Source organism: Dipodomys spectabilis, unplaced genomic scaffold (genome assembly GCF_019054845.1).
Source record: "Dipodomys spectabilis isolate Male_0828 unplaced genomic scaffold, ASM1905484v1 ptg000369l, whole genome shotgun sequence".
Classification (NCBI taxonomy): Eukaryota; Metazoa; Chordata; class Mammalia; order Rodentia; family Heteromyidae; genus Dipodomys; species Dipodomys spectabilis.
This window is the reverse complement of record NW_024871046.1, coordinates 370,461-386,241: the sequence shown is the minus strand read 5'-3', so window position 1 is coordinate 386,241 and position 15,781 is coordinate 370,461.

The following is a 15,781-nucleotide window of genomic DNA, read 5'->3' as shown; positions in this document are numbered from 1 at the left end:
TTTAACTACAAATAATCAAAATCTCTAATAAGGCCCTTCCTACTCATCTTTTCTCCTGAATGGGCATTGTGTTATGCTCTTCCCAGTCACCTTCAACAAAGCAACCAGGTCTATATTCCCCAAGACTTACCTGAACAGTAGCATTTAAGCCCATTCTGTAAGACATATTCATGTCCTCCCCCTAATAATGAGGTTCACTCTCATTCTATATCCCAATATTTTAATACTAATTCTGGTATCACTAAAACAAATAAACATCCCCACAATCAAATGTGTTGAGTTAAAATTCTACTTTTAGTGAAATTTTATTTTTTAACAGTTAAGAACCTTTTAAGATTTCTGTGCAATGTGTAATCTTGGTCAATATACAGTAATTCAAAAGATTAATCTTACTGGGAGTGATGATTCACACCTGAAATCCCATCTACTATGGAAGTAGAAATCAGGAGGATGGTCACTTCAGTCCATCCCAAAGAAAAACTTATGAATACTCTTATCTTAATCAAAAAGCAAATAGGATGGCAAAATCCTGTGGTCCTAGCCATTTAGCAAGTTATACATAGAATTATCTCAGTCTGGTGCTGACTCTTGGCAAAAATGTAGATCCTACTTGAATAATAAATAATAACTAAGGCAGATAAAATAATACTTTTGTTCCTTAACAGAGTTGCAAGACTCTAGGGTTGGAGGCATGACTCAGCTGATAAAGCACCACAGCACCAATGAACAAAAATGTCAGGTACTGAGCTCAAGTTTCAGTCTCTGCCCTTAAAGAAAGAAAAGAGTTACAAGAGATACAAGTAAAATACTAGAAAAGAAAATTCAACAATAAAGTACTTACTCACTCTGATCAAAGATATAATAGTAAACAAGGTTGACAATAGGTAAAATCAATCACTTTTTGACATTTACCATAGAACCCAAAATGAGCATTCACTGTAAATTAAAAATATATAACCATTACAAACTTATAAAGAGAGATAAAAGCAGACAGACAGATAATAACAAGCAGTGCCAAAGATGAGAAATATTCATGGACTTTTATCTCATTAATTTCAGTGACTAATCTAGGGATGGATGTACAAACAAGGTAAGCACTTCCAATTCATTCCCTCATACGTGGAATTGCTTAGTTGCTTGTGGCTCTATTCATTCATGTTTGGAGAAAAAGTACTTGCAATAGGAAAAAAAATGGTGAAGTCAAAGAGAGTTAAGTGGAATTGACCATAGAGATAAAGATGTATACATTTTACAATGTATATATAACATATATATATAAGGCAAATAAATGTGTATATTCTATATATACATTGCATGATGTATATATTATATAGTATGTGTTTCTTATATATTATATACTATATGTCTCCTATTCACATAAATGAAATATGCAAGACTAGGCAGGAGATGACCCTGCAAAAATTAAGTCCTTGCCCAGTATTACCTGAATACATATTCATTTCTGGAATTTGAATTACTATATAGTAATTAGGCTTATGTAAGCCTAAGTTTCCACTTATTTTTAGACTCATTTGAACACTTTCAAAGAGTTCTTACTACTAGACAACTAATATTAAATTTAATGTAGAACTCACTCATACACTAAACACTGATGAACAAAAAGCTATGCAAGATGCACAAAACAGCTTCTACCTTCAATTTTAGTTAGGGATTGAATATATTTAAAAGTTAATGATTGTAAGGTCCATTCCTGGACGGCGAACAGACCTCACCCAGTACCTGCGTTACCTAGGCAACTGGGATACCTGGAAGAGGTCACATCCGCATCCGCTGAGGTCACATCTTAACCTGATGTGGCCACACCTTTCTCCCACCTGATCCCACTTCCCTTTACCTGGACACACCCTTCCCCACCCCCTACCCTATATAAGGCCTAAACCGCGGCCAGACCGCCCTCTTTTCCTTTTGCCAGCCGCGTGGAGTGCCAACCTTGCCTGGTCCCAGCGGGTCTACTGAATAAACCTACCCCTTACCTGAATACCACGTGCGTGGTGCAGTTCTTACTCGGCCACCTCTTTTTAAAAACCTAACAATGATATCCACTGTAAGCTGAGTTTTTAAAATGCTTCACAACATGTGGTGTCATCTAGTAAGGACATTTTGAAAGATCTAGTAACAATTGTAGTAATTGTTGAAAGCTTCATTGCTGAAATAAAGCAAGTATTTGCTATTAAAAGATAAAGTTGTTTCGTCATGCACCAAATGCATCTTTAAAAAACTATGAATTCAGTCATTTAACCAGACATTTTGCATTCATGATGTCAGTTTGATATATTTTAAAACTGAATTATCTGGTTGCTTTGGAATAATGATAGAATCCTGACAATATTTCTTTCCAGTAACCAAAAAATTATTGAGATAGTCACAAGAGATTGGATATGTCTTCTCTCTCTAGAGATCCATTGTTTTCCTACCAATATTACCAACTCTAGAAGCTGAATACTTAACTGCCACATATATTAAGGTGTCATTGATATTGTCTTGAACACCCATATTTTTATATTACATTTGAAATATATTAGAATACTCAAATTTATTATGGTACATGCTTTTGCATGCTTGTCCTTTTTTAATCAGAAGATTGATGCAATATGTCTGAAGTTCCATGTAGGTACTTAATTCTTTTATTTCTATCTTCTATGCACAGATGCATAATTTTGCTAAAGCTTTATCATGAGCCATTTATAAATGACAGTTCATGCCATTGGAGAGTAGTCAAAACCTCATCAGACTTATTTGTGGGAAAGCCTAATTATCACACACTTTCTAGGAAAGCATACTAACTAGTAGAATGAAATGGATTTTTTTTCTATTAAGAGTTCTACTAGAGGCCTGTTCTTAGTGGCTCACACCTTTAATCCTATCTACTCAAGAGGCTGAGACCTGAGGATCATAGTTCAAAGCCAGCCTGAACAAGAAAGTTCGTGAGACTCTTACCTCCAATTAACCACTAGAAAACCAGAAGTGGAGCTGTAGTTCAAAGTAGTAGAGCACTAACTTTGGGCATAAAAGCTCAGACAGCAGCCAGGCTCTGACCTCAAGCCCCATGACTGACAAAAAAATCTATTAGAAAAGAAAACATAAGTGATTCCTTTAACGTGCATAACACAACTTTTCCTCATTAGAAATTTCAGCATTCTTAAAGCTATCTGACATTTTCCCTATAAATATTTTAGTTGAGATATGATCATATTAGAAAAAGAAGAAATTGTCATAGGAAAACTTAAAAGGCAACAATGAACAATTTTACTAGCAATAAGAAATAGACTAAGGGAAAAACAATACTCAAAACTTTAGCCATTTTATTAGCTATACAAGATGATTTCATTCTTCTAACTTTCCATACATGTTTACAAGGTCAAACTCATCCTTGATCAAATTCATCCACTTCACTCTGCTTGCTCATCTCCCTCCCCTCTTCTTAAATCAATTTTTAACAGGTTTCATTTCAATGTATGTATACATGTATGTATGTATGCATGTATATATGTGTGTATGTATGTATGTGTGTATATAGTATTTCAGACATACATATCCTAATTCCCTCCCTCTATTCATCCTCAACTTCTCACTTGTACATGACCAAGAATAGAATCTGTTTTATATTCTTGCTATTCATTTTAAAAGGTATATATTAATTTTACAATGGAGTTCCATCATGGTATTTAATCTATACATGTTATTTTCTTTTTTCTCTGTCTACTACTACCTTTTGTACAAAAGATTTCAAATCGTTTCATTATGCTATCTTTATATATAGATGTGAACTAGGCCCTGAGAGGACACTGGAGCTGGGACTGTTTCCTTACAGGTTTTGTTTTTGTTTTTGGGATTATAGGAAAAACAAGAACCTTGGCTCCAACCAGCCCAGTTCTTGGAATGAAAAGAATGCCTCTAGGTCCCCCTATCCTTAACGACTTGACCAGGCTTCACACCTTCATTGTTCTGTTAAGGACTGACCAACTAAACAGGTAGCCGGTAATCCGCTCATGCTGGCCTGCTGGCAACATCCTGTGTTTACTATAACCTCTGCCTTTTCACATGTTTATGTTAAACTCCACTGAACTCCTTTGTATATGTTTACCTGAAGCCCGTTTTACCATTGAATTTGTGAGTCAATTAAACCCAAAATGATAGGCTGGTTTAAACAGCCATTATGTGACAAAGTGTAACCTCACTGGCCACCTGCGTGTGGTCTGGTATGACTGTGCGATCTTTTGGGTGTGTGACAATCTCATTGGTCGCCTACGTGACCAGGCTTCACCTTGTGATTTTTGCCTTTAAAAACCTAAGCATGTGGGCCGCTAGGGGTCGCAGTATCAGCTCCCGAGCCTGTGCTGCGGCCCTGGCCGGTCAGTGTAGGAACCTTCTCAGTAAAGTTGCTTCTTTAATATCAACTTTGTTGCGGTGGGCTCTGTCACTCCGGACGACTAGGTGGGCTTGCCTGCCTGAGTAGGGGTCTTCCTACTACAGATGCAATGTTTTTCTATATTATTCACCTATTTTCTTTTCCTTACTCCTCCTCAGTTTTCTCAGACATAGAAACATATCCACATGTGTATGTATATGTGTGTGTGTAATTGTGAAGCAAACTTAAAACTTTTCAGTAATTTAAGCTTCTTATTCAACTATGAAAACAATAATAATGATGGTTTTCTTAATATGGAACATGGTGAAGATTTCAAATGTCTTTTCCGATTTGCAATTGCATTTGAAACACTATACTTATAAGAAATGATTGAGACCAAACTGTTCTGTCAGGTTTTCACCCATCCATCCCTCCACTTAACATTCACTAAAAGTTTACTTTGTGCCAGGCATTCCATTAATTATACTAAAATATCATTGTCTCCATGGCTTTCTGACTCTTTTAGAAACAATGATAATAATAAAGAATAGAACATGATGTAATAAATGTTGTAAGGTCCATAGTTCTTGAGAAATGACTGCATTAAATTGCCATGGAACTTCAAATTATATTCACTTGAATCTAATAGATAAGAAATTCATGAATATATTCTTTTTCCCCTGCTCTGTCCTCCAAGGTTGCTTTTTTTGTGTGTTTTTTTATTGTAAAAGTACTGTACAGAGAGGTTACAGTTACATGAGCAAATAATGAGTACATTTCCTATCAAGTATTGTTGCCTCCTCCTTTGTTCTTCCCCTACCATCCCTTCCCTCCCACCTCCACAACTACCCCCCCCCCGCCCCTCTGCCAAATTTGTAAAGTTTATTTTCAACATAGTGTTTTGTACATCTCATTGTTACAATGAGTTAACCTGCCTCCCTATTTAAATTATAAGCACGGGATAACAGATACAGCTGGAAAAGGCCGGAGAGATTATTATGCTATTTTCTTTATTTGATAGGTAAGGAGACTAAAATCTAAAGAGGCTGTAAGATTTGGCCCAGATGATAAAACTAGAAAATGACAAAGCTTTAGCATTTCTTAATACAATAAGCACAATTTCCAAGCCTCCTCAACATAGACAGAGTCATAAAAGGGAGAAAGAAACTATGGATAAGTTACATTTATTTTATCTGTCATAATAGCAAGTTTACCAATATCCTTCATTTACAAACAATTATATATCACAAACGCATGTGTAAATAATATCTGACAATGAAGTAAATAAACCTGTTTTCCATCTATTTGTGGATGGCTCTCTCAGTAAAAAGAAAACTTTTGAATTTACTCTTATTCTATAATTTCCCAAAGAGTGATCAGACACTTTTGAAAAGACAAAAGAAAAAAAATACTGTACATATTTTTAGAGATCACTCCCAGCACCTCTGAATGAACAGACATCACTATGCAACTGTTAAGTATTTCTATACTCAATTCAAGGAATAGACAATAGCTACTGCAGTGCATAGAAATGTACAATTCCCAGCTCATGGCCCTTTTTAAGTCTACCTTTAGCAATTCAAACACAAATGAGCTTTATTTCATAAATGCACCATTCCTCATGAACTAATATCAGTCATTATGGCTCCTTCCAATAATACCTTGAACCTTTTAACAATGTGGATTTGTTGAGGAAAAGGCTATGTCACATTTAATTTCTAAAATTTCCCAAAATAACATAGCATGCCAGTCTCTGATTTTTTCAGACTGAATTATATATTCACATTACCTTTCTTCTGGTTTACTATGCTGTTTCTGGTAGAATGGTTCTGCCTACATGAGTAAAATTTTATTACACTCTTATCCTTCACCATTGGCTCTACCTGGCAGTCAAGTTTATTCATGCCAGATGTTGTTTTTGCAAAGCTCAGTCCTTTTGCAAGATAATAGTCAGGCTGACCAATTCTTCCACTCAAAAAGGCAACCTCCTTCACAAAATGGGGATAATTTCTGACAATGACGCAAACTGACCTTCTTTCAGTCAATTTGTGGATTGCTAGTTTACTAGAGATTTGATGTGTATATTACAAATAATAACTGCTTTTTCCTGTCTAGCTTAGCATGTTCAAAATGTACTACTTTTGTCTTATTAAGTATACCTTTAACTACAGAACAATAATATCTGAAAGAGAGAAAGTAAATATGGATGATAATCACAAGAGAGTGAAATGGCTTTTCCATGAGAAACTTTGGAGGTCAGTCACATTACATTTTGTTTCAGCTGCATTTATGTCGATTTTTTCTTCTTTCAAACACAGCAAAGAAATAATTGTGCATACATCGCATGATTCACCCTCTTCCCCAATAGGAGGTACACTCAGCATATCCTTCTGCTCTTAGATGTCTTCCTATTTTCTAATTTTCTGTTTCTGCACATAAATGCTTCCCTTTCTCAAAAAGTCATACTGAGTAGCATGCTACATAGTCAAAGAACAGATTTCTAGTAAGTTCAAACATCAAGAAGAAAAATGCCACAAACCTTTATAAAGGAGACAACGTTTTTTGAGAGACCAGTGGTCAGAAAATGCATAAGAAAATTGAAAATGATCTGTCCATCCCCTGAGTTCAATTGCTCGTTATCTGTACTTTTCTTCATGGTGCTTACAATTCTCCCTATTCTTACAGTTATTTATGTAAATGTGGTATCTTTTTTAACCATCCTGAAAGATCTTTGCTGGGATCCATGTATAATTTATCTTAATCTCCACAATACAATTTCCTCAATTATGTTCTATAAAGAGCCATTTCTCTATCCTTTAAAGCTTCATGAAGGTAGAGAAAGGTCAAAGTAATGAGGACTACTAAAAGGCTATTTGATTTTTCTAGTTCTTCACTAGTGTCTGACACTTATCACATGCCTTTTTATAGGTATTTTTATACACTTGTTATATTCCCAGCTGAACTAACTAAAAAGAAAGCTTTGTAAGCTCCTTGAGGGGATGTTCCATATGTTTTTCATCTTTGTATCTCTCAAAGCTTTTAAATAGAATATAATAGGCACAGATATATACATGAATGAACATAAATCAGGTTCAAAGGATGAATAGTAGACAGCTATAGAGTATGAAAACTGACAGAAAACAAAGGCATTGAGATATAAAAAGGCATTTTTATTTCATTAAGCATTTATTAAATTCCTACTATATACTAAAAACTGTACTTTGTATTAAAAGAAACAAGGTGTATATTTTCCTAAAAACTGTACTTTGTATTAAAAGAAACAAGGTGTATATTTTCCAACAGGGAACTTATAATTTAGTGGAGTAATTAGGAATGATGCCAGTAATTATAATCTAAAGTTACAAAAGATTGTGTTCTATTGATATATTCATTCTCTGAGCCTATCCTAATACATGGTGTACTGGAAATGATTTTTTAAATGAAAAGAAAATTTCAACTAATAAATCCTGGGAAACAAAAGAAGGTGAGATACATTAACAAGAATACTTTATGCTAGATAAATGAAGCATTATTTACATTATCACTGCTTATTCAATGTTTATAATTAATATTAGATTGCTTTCTTAATACTCTATGCCACATCCCAAACAATAATAGGTACATAATTACTTCTTTTAGGAGATGGTTTAAAATATAGTCATGTGCTACATAATGATCTTTTGGTAAAGGACAGATAGCATATATGACGGTGATCCCATTATTGGAGCTACAAAACACCTACACCTTGGTGGTACCATAAGCACCATAACACTGTAGTGAAATACATCTGATATGTTTGTCATGCTACTGCTGTGAATGAACCTGTTACCAGATGCAGGTTAAGGTTTGTGAAGCTTCCCTTTAAAAGTAGGTACTTGACTTCGATGGCAGAATAAGAATTTCTGGACAAGTCACGATGGTAAGAAAACTTGGCAAAGCTTTATTAAGTAAACAAGCAAGAAGACAAACAGAAAGGCAAGGGCACACTCTGACAGAGTGTGGGTAACTTCAGAGCAAGGAAAAGAGACAAGCATACATACATACAACTCCTTGGCTGTTAGGGGTATTTATTTATATGTAAAGGCAGGAAGTCTGACTTAGCTAGGGAAAGATAGGAGTTTATCTTTGCTCTCAATTGGTCTAGGTGTTATTACAATTTCTAAGGTTCTGGTTCTTTTTTATTGTTTTTAATTGTGAAAAGGGTTCTGGTTCTTGTTTACCATTCTGGTTGTTTGGGTCCACCTGTTAGTTACTTTGGGGGAGCGTTTCTCTCAGGAAGGCATACATCCTGCCACACAAATGTTAATTGTTGGGGTGAGAAATGCATCTCTCAGGAAGGAATGTGTCTTGTCTCTCTTTAAAGCAAAGATAGTGCTTCTGTGTTGTTAAATACCATGCTTCTAATTTGACTTCACCAGGCCTCATTTTTCTCAATTTATCCTGCATCAAATCTACTGCACAGACAATCATCTGAAAGTATAGCATATACAGATTGCATACAGTTCATTGTTTTTGATAATAATAAGAAATGATACTTACTGGCTTATGCATATACTCTACTGTACTTTACATCATTTAGAAAATGTTCTTTCTACTTATTAAAAAAAAAGTAGTAGAGCATTTTTCCAGAAACTGCAAGACCCTGAGTTAAAAACCCAATACAGTACTGTAAGTCAAAATCTTACAATTTTATTATGAAAATAATTTAAATACAGAGAGCATGAATTTAATTATCCAACTTCTAAAACTACTAAACAACATTGCCATTATTAATAGAAATTTTTTTCTGTTTTTCAAAACAAACTATCAGATACATAGTTAAACCTCTTTGTATTTTTCCCTAAAATAGCCTCCACCTTCCAAAGCAAAAGTATCATGAAGTTGGTATGTATCCTTCCCCTTGTGTCCATATATGTTACAATACTTAATCAAGAGACATTTTACAGTATTATTTGAGCTGCCTTTAAAAATTAAATATAAAACAGTTAAATATATGCATTATTTTTGTTTACTTTTTTCATATTCAGTTTTTGAGATCTGTCCAGGTTGATAGTATAATAACCTGGCTCATAAGCCATACATGGTGGCAATGGCCTGTATTCTCAGTGCTTTGGATACTGAAACAGGAGTATAATGAGTTTTAGGTCAACCTGGGCTACATTATTAGACCCTGTCTCAAAAAGATCTAGCCTATTAATTTATACCAATATTTCCATATTAGTTATTTAAAGATCTAGTTTCTGAATTCTTAATTGCTATATGATACTCCACTCATCAAGGTTGTACTCTTTATCAATTCACTGTGATACATTTAAACTGTATCCTGCTTGGAATATCTTAAAGTTTGGAGTGTGTACACAAATTTTTCTGTCATATACCTCAATATCAAGTATTGAATAATATAATGAGTACTTTTTTATTAGATATTGTCAAATTTCCCTCAATTCTAAATTACTGTCTTGTATGCAAAAGAGATTACACTATATTTTCAGCAAGAAGTTGTCAATAGTTTAATAAAGTAAGCAAGGGAAAAATTTTACCTTCTATACTTTCAAAGATATTGGAATAATATTATTCTTGAAGATATGATTGATAAAAATAGGATCTACTTGGATTTTATCATCTATTCACTAATTTCTACTTCTCTCTTTTTATTATTTCTTCCATTAAGTTTCTTATATATATGGCTATCAAATCCTAGTGTAAAATTTTATCATCTAGGTCTTCTAAAATCTAGATTCTGACTTTCCTTTTTGTTTTTTGTTTTTTTGTTTTTGTTTTTTGTTTTTTTGGTCAGTTGTGGGGCTTGAACTCTGATCCTGGGTGCTGTCTCTGGGCAATTTTTGCCCAAGGCTAGTGCTCTACCACTTTGAGCTATAGCTCACTACCACTTTTTAGGAAATAGTTAATTAGAGATGAGTCTCATTGGGACTTTTCTTTCCAGGCTGGCTTTGAATCCCAATCCTCAGTTCTCAGCCTCCTGTGTAGCTAAGATTACAGGTGTGAGTCTCCAGCTCCCAGCTCCTTCTTTCTTCTTATAACTACTCTTTGTTCCTGTGCCAACCTCACGTCTATTGATACTGGTAAATATAATCTTTCTTTGAGTCTTCCACATGTTTAGAATGATGACAAGGTTTGATCAAACAGAAAAAGGCCTCTAACTTTTGCCTTGAAAGATAGTTCAGGAAGGGGCCCATAGTCCATACACAGACCCTTTTCTTCCCTAAGAACAACTAATGTGGATGTTGGAACACACAGACACACAGACAGAGAGAGAGAGAGAGAGAGACAGAGACAGAGACAAAGACAGAGACAGAGACAGAAGACAGAGACAGAGACAGAGAGAGAGACAGTTATGTGAATTGTTTTTACTGTATAATCATTTTGTCAATTGTATGCATTAATCATATACTTAATGTTTTCTAGAGCACAATGGATTTATTAGACATCAAATTACATTAATAGCCTTATCTTTTTATGACTATAAACATTAAATTTAGGTAATTATGAATTTAAAAAGCACACTTCTTCAATTAATATATCTAAAGTGACATTGCATTTGTCCAGGGAGTGTCTTAATTATTACTGACAAGTTTTCTGGAGGAATTTTGATAGATCTTGGTTAAATTTGAAGCACTTTTTTGTTGCAGCCCAAGATATGTAGATGACCAGCTACTCTAAAAGAAAATGAGGCAGCTCTGGAAAATGAGGCAGCAGACTTTTATTTACCCTAAGAGAAATTAGAAGATGTAAGGTTTTCAGCAAATGTGTTCAGAATAGTTATGTTTTCTGAATTGCCTGTGTATTTTTAGTCCATTCTGGCAAATGCTGCTATCAAGAAATTACTGTGCAATCTTAAAATAAGAAATTGGCATGTATTAAAAAACTGATTTTCATAAAACTGATTTTCTGACTGTTAGGAAAGGTCTTGTAATTTAAAAGATGCAAGACATCCATTAGACAAAATGAAGTTCTGAAGGTAAAAAAGAGAAATATCCTGACAAAGGTTCAAATTAAGTATGAGTCTCATCTTGGCACCAGAAAAGATTTTTATTATTTTTTACCTCTACTGGTACCAACCATAGTAGACGTTTATTCATAAAGTAATAACTATTCAAAGCTAAAATGCAAGTAGACTGTCTTCATCAGAGTGAGTCAAGATTATCCAGAATTTTATATTCTTGCCAAATCACATTAAGAAAAACTTGATTTGGGCTCTTTGTAATATAAAGTGTGGCCATTCAATGATGGGCTAATCTAATTAGCTACTTTTACACCAATAAAAGCAATCCTCTAGGCAGTATCAGAAAGTGATAATGACCTATTTACTTGAAGAATTGCTGAGACACCATTAGAAGTATGAAAAGAAGTCCAACATGAGTGAGCAATATATTTAGCTTCAAATTTCTAAATTTAACCTAAATGACCTAGTGTTTACACTTCTTTGAGCTGAGCTAAGTGCACTAGGCTTTTAGGGAAAATGGATAGACCTGAAAAAATCATATTTAGTAAAGTAAGTCAGGCTCAGAGAGACAAAGGATGTATGGTTTCTCTCATATGTGAAAGATTTAAAATATAAAGAAATACAAAACACATACAGGGCCGTGTGTGTGTGTGTGTGTGTGTGTGTGTGTGTGTGTGTGTGATCAAATTGAAGTATGATATACACATGGGTGATATTGAATGGTGGTAAAACCCTTTGAACTATAAACAGCTTAACAAAAATGAAGGCCAAGAAGATGAAACCTGTTTTGTCAGAAGGAGGTATGAACCAAAGGGAGGGGAGAGGACAAACAGAGATAGGAATGTTGGGCAAACAGTCATAATATTCAATGTATATATGTGAAAATGAACACGTAATTTGAAGAAATGGAAAGGATGACTGAAACAGTGACAGTGATAAAAAAAATGCATTGTATACATAAATTCACATGTTAAACTGAAAATGCTTTGCACAAATCTTTGAGAGTAATAAAAAATGCCACTTCAATAAATAATAATCTTATCTAAGTATTAAGAATTTTTCATTATTGTAGGAATATTTAGCATGAGACTTACCATATAAATTTTAAATGATCATTTCAATATTAATTATAGTAACAATATCCTAGAAACCCAGAACTTGTTCAAAATATATAAATGAAGTTTTATACAAATTGATCAACAACTCTCCATATCCCCTCCACCAGGCCTGAAGGCCGTCATTGAGCTCTCTGCTTCTCTGTTTGGCAGCTCACAGAAGTAAAATCATACAGTAATTTCCCCTTTTTTAACTGGATTATTTTCTATAACATAGTGTTCTCTAGCTTTATCAATATTGTTTCATAAGGTACAAGTTCAGATAATATTTGAATACATTGATATTGGCTACATTTTCTTTACTCATTCATAGCTGGATGTATATATATACGTTTTTCACATTTGAGTGTGCAAATAACTTCACAAGACTGTGATTCCAATTCTCTTGCATACATTTTCAAACATGGAACCACTGAACCATATGATAATTCTATTTTTAATATTTTGAGGAATTTGCATACTGGTTTCCATAGCCACTGTATCTTTTTAATTCCCATCAACAGTGTATGAAGCTTCAAATTTCTCCACATCCTTGACGAGTTTTACAAGTCTATTATTTTAACAATGGCCATTTCTACAAATGTGAGGTGTTAGTTTACTGTGGTTTTTGTTAGTATCTCTCTGATTTTTAATGATGTTGGACATTTTCCAATATATCAGTTGGCCATTTATATAGTCTGATTTTTGACAAGGATGCTCATAATACACAGACAGTAATCCAACATCACATGCTATTAGAGGACTACATACAAACTGTTGCAACAATGAGAAGTACAAGTTGTCATGTCCAAAACGAGCTTTACAACGTCGGTGGGGGGGGAGGGAAGGAGAAGGATTGGGATTGCGGGGGGGAGAGGGGAGGCTGGGAAGGGAGGTGAAGGGTAAACAAAGGAGGAGGATGCAATGCTTGGTAAGAAATGTACGCATTATCCTGCCCATGTAATTGTAACCCCTCTGTACAGTATGTTCACAAATAAAATTAAATTAAATTAAAAAAAAATGAAATCAGAATGAAGGAATGAGAGAATACAGTAAAAAAAATCAATGAATAGCCTTCAAAATTAATAAAAGTGAGAGAAGTGGTAGGTTGGGAAAGATTGGGGAAATTTTTGAAAAGGGATAATGTTGATCAAGATGCATTGTATTCAAAATCTGCTTTGTTGAATGACAACTACAACTACAATGTACAACCACTTACAGATAGTAAAAATATATTTTACAAAAGAAATATAAAAACATGAAATTAGAACCCATTATATAAAGATCACTTCCAACTGGATTAAGGGCTTAAAATAAGACTTAAAGCTTTAAAACTCCCAGAAGAAAACATAATGGAAAAATAACAAAATGTATTTAAATGTTTCAGGTTTATATGTAATATCAAGCAATTGAATTTGAGGATTTTGTTGAGTAGTTACTTTGATATACTTAGGTGTATTTTAAACAAAGTGACAAGTTATTTGAATAAATTAATTGCTCTATTCTTACCAATTTGTGTGATTATTTTTATAGTGTAGTAAATTTTCAAAAGGAGCAAAGCCCCCAAACACAGAAGGTCATCACCATTCAGTACTACATATAAAAGTCTAGAAGCAGTGCATTCGACCATTAATCCTAAAATTGGATAAGAACACTACAAATGTATTGAATAAATAAAGCAATATAATGATACAAAACATGAAATTTTATTTTTATTTTTCATCAGTTTTGAGTCATAGACTTAGAGGGAGATGAAATGTATTATGGAGAAAATGTAATTTATGGAATAAAAAGTAGGTTACAATTTCAGAGGTAGTGAGAGTGGTGAGGAATGTATGACATAAAAATCACAAGGAAATTTCCTAAGCTTTAATTGAAATTAATTTTGCCCAGCATATCAAAGCTGCAGTGAAATCATTTTCTTTTAATTGACCACATCGTGCTTCCTTACAAATTTTTCAAGAAGTAGTCATGAGGATTTAAATTTTGTACAGATGGTGAATTATTCTATAATTTCTAAAACATAGCATTAAAGGGACATTTTAAATCAAATATAGTATTGAACAAAAACAAGAAAAATTATATACCTTTACATCTAGAAAGTTGTTCCATACATGACAGAACACAATTTATTGCTTTTCCCTTACTCTCAGTTCATTTGTTCTATATATGAATACTTACTTGAAAATAAAGAGGTAAATACCTAGAGAAATGTCTGGCCTCTGTTCTTGAGAATTGAAATACTGAATCATTTTGGAAACATTTTTTAATTTAGCTGTTCTACCTAAATTATTATTATTTCTCTTCAATGAAGAGATAATTTTGGGGAAGATATCAAACATAGAGATTAATTCTTTTGACCAAAAAGCAAAACTCTAGAAGACCTAAAATGGAAATAAACCAAATAATGGCTATCATGTATTGAGCTCTTACTGTGCAATAAGCACTTTAGCAATAGTATCCTAATTTTCCTATTCACATTTCTTCAAGACATATATCACCTATTTCCCCCACCTCCACTCCTCCACTACACACTCAGCTTTCTCCTGCTACAAGTGAGGAATCTGAAACAGTGGTATTAAGTAAGATATTAAGCACTAAAGCCTAGGGCCATACAAAAGACGAGTTTCACACAGTGGTAAAGCTCATTTTGCCACGCTACTTCTAAAGAAATGCAAGGAAGCATAGTATATCCCAAAGCTCTTTAGTAATTTTCTCTTTGAAAAAAAATGTTTTCTTGCTTTGTTCCTAATTATACATACTATACATATTTTTGTAGAACAATTATAAAATATATGAGCAAAAAAGGAGAAAATGAAAATAATTAGAAATTATGTCAGCTAACGTTATGGTGCATGCCAAAGAGGCTATACTGCAGTATCAATCCAATTTTCAGAGACTTAGTTTTTGAAGTGATGCAAAAGTTGATGCTGCCAACCTTCAGCCTCTGGCATTATGGGAATTCCTTTGGTGGAAGAGATAACACCTAGCCTAAAGTCAATGCCCTTTCCCAGGGGCTAGTACAGATTCTCTTCTCAGTCAAGAATAGTGACATTGTAATCTCAGCACTCAGGAGGCTGAGGCAGGAGTGTGGCAAGTCTTAGGCCAGGATGAAACTATAAAGAAAGATACTCAAATAAACACAAAACGCAGAGATCCAATGGAACAACATGTAAGCTTAACTACTCAGGAGGCTGAGATCTAAGGATCTTGGTTTGAAGCCAGCCCAGGACAGGAAAGCCCAAAGGACTCATTAATTTTAGTTAGCCTCACTAAAATTACATAAACACATAAAAAAAGCCAGAGCAAAAAAATCTCAGAGACAATGCCAAGGCCCTTTGTTCCCTTTTTTAT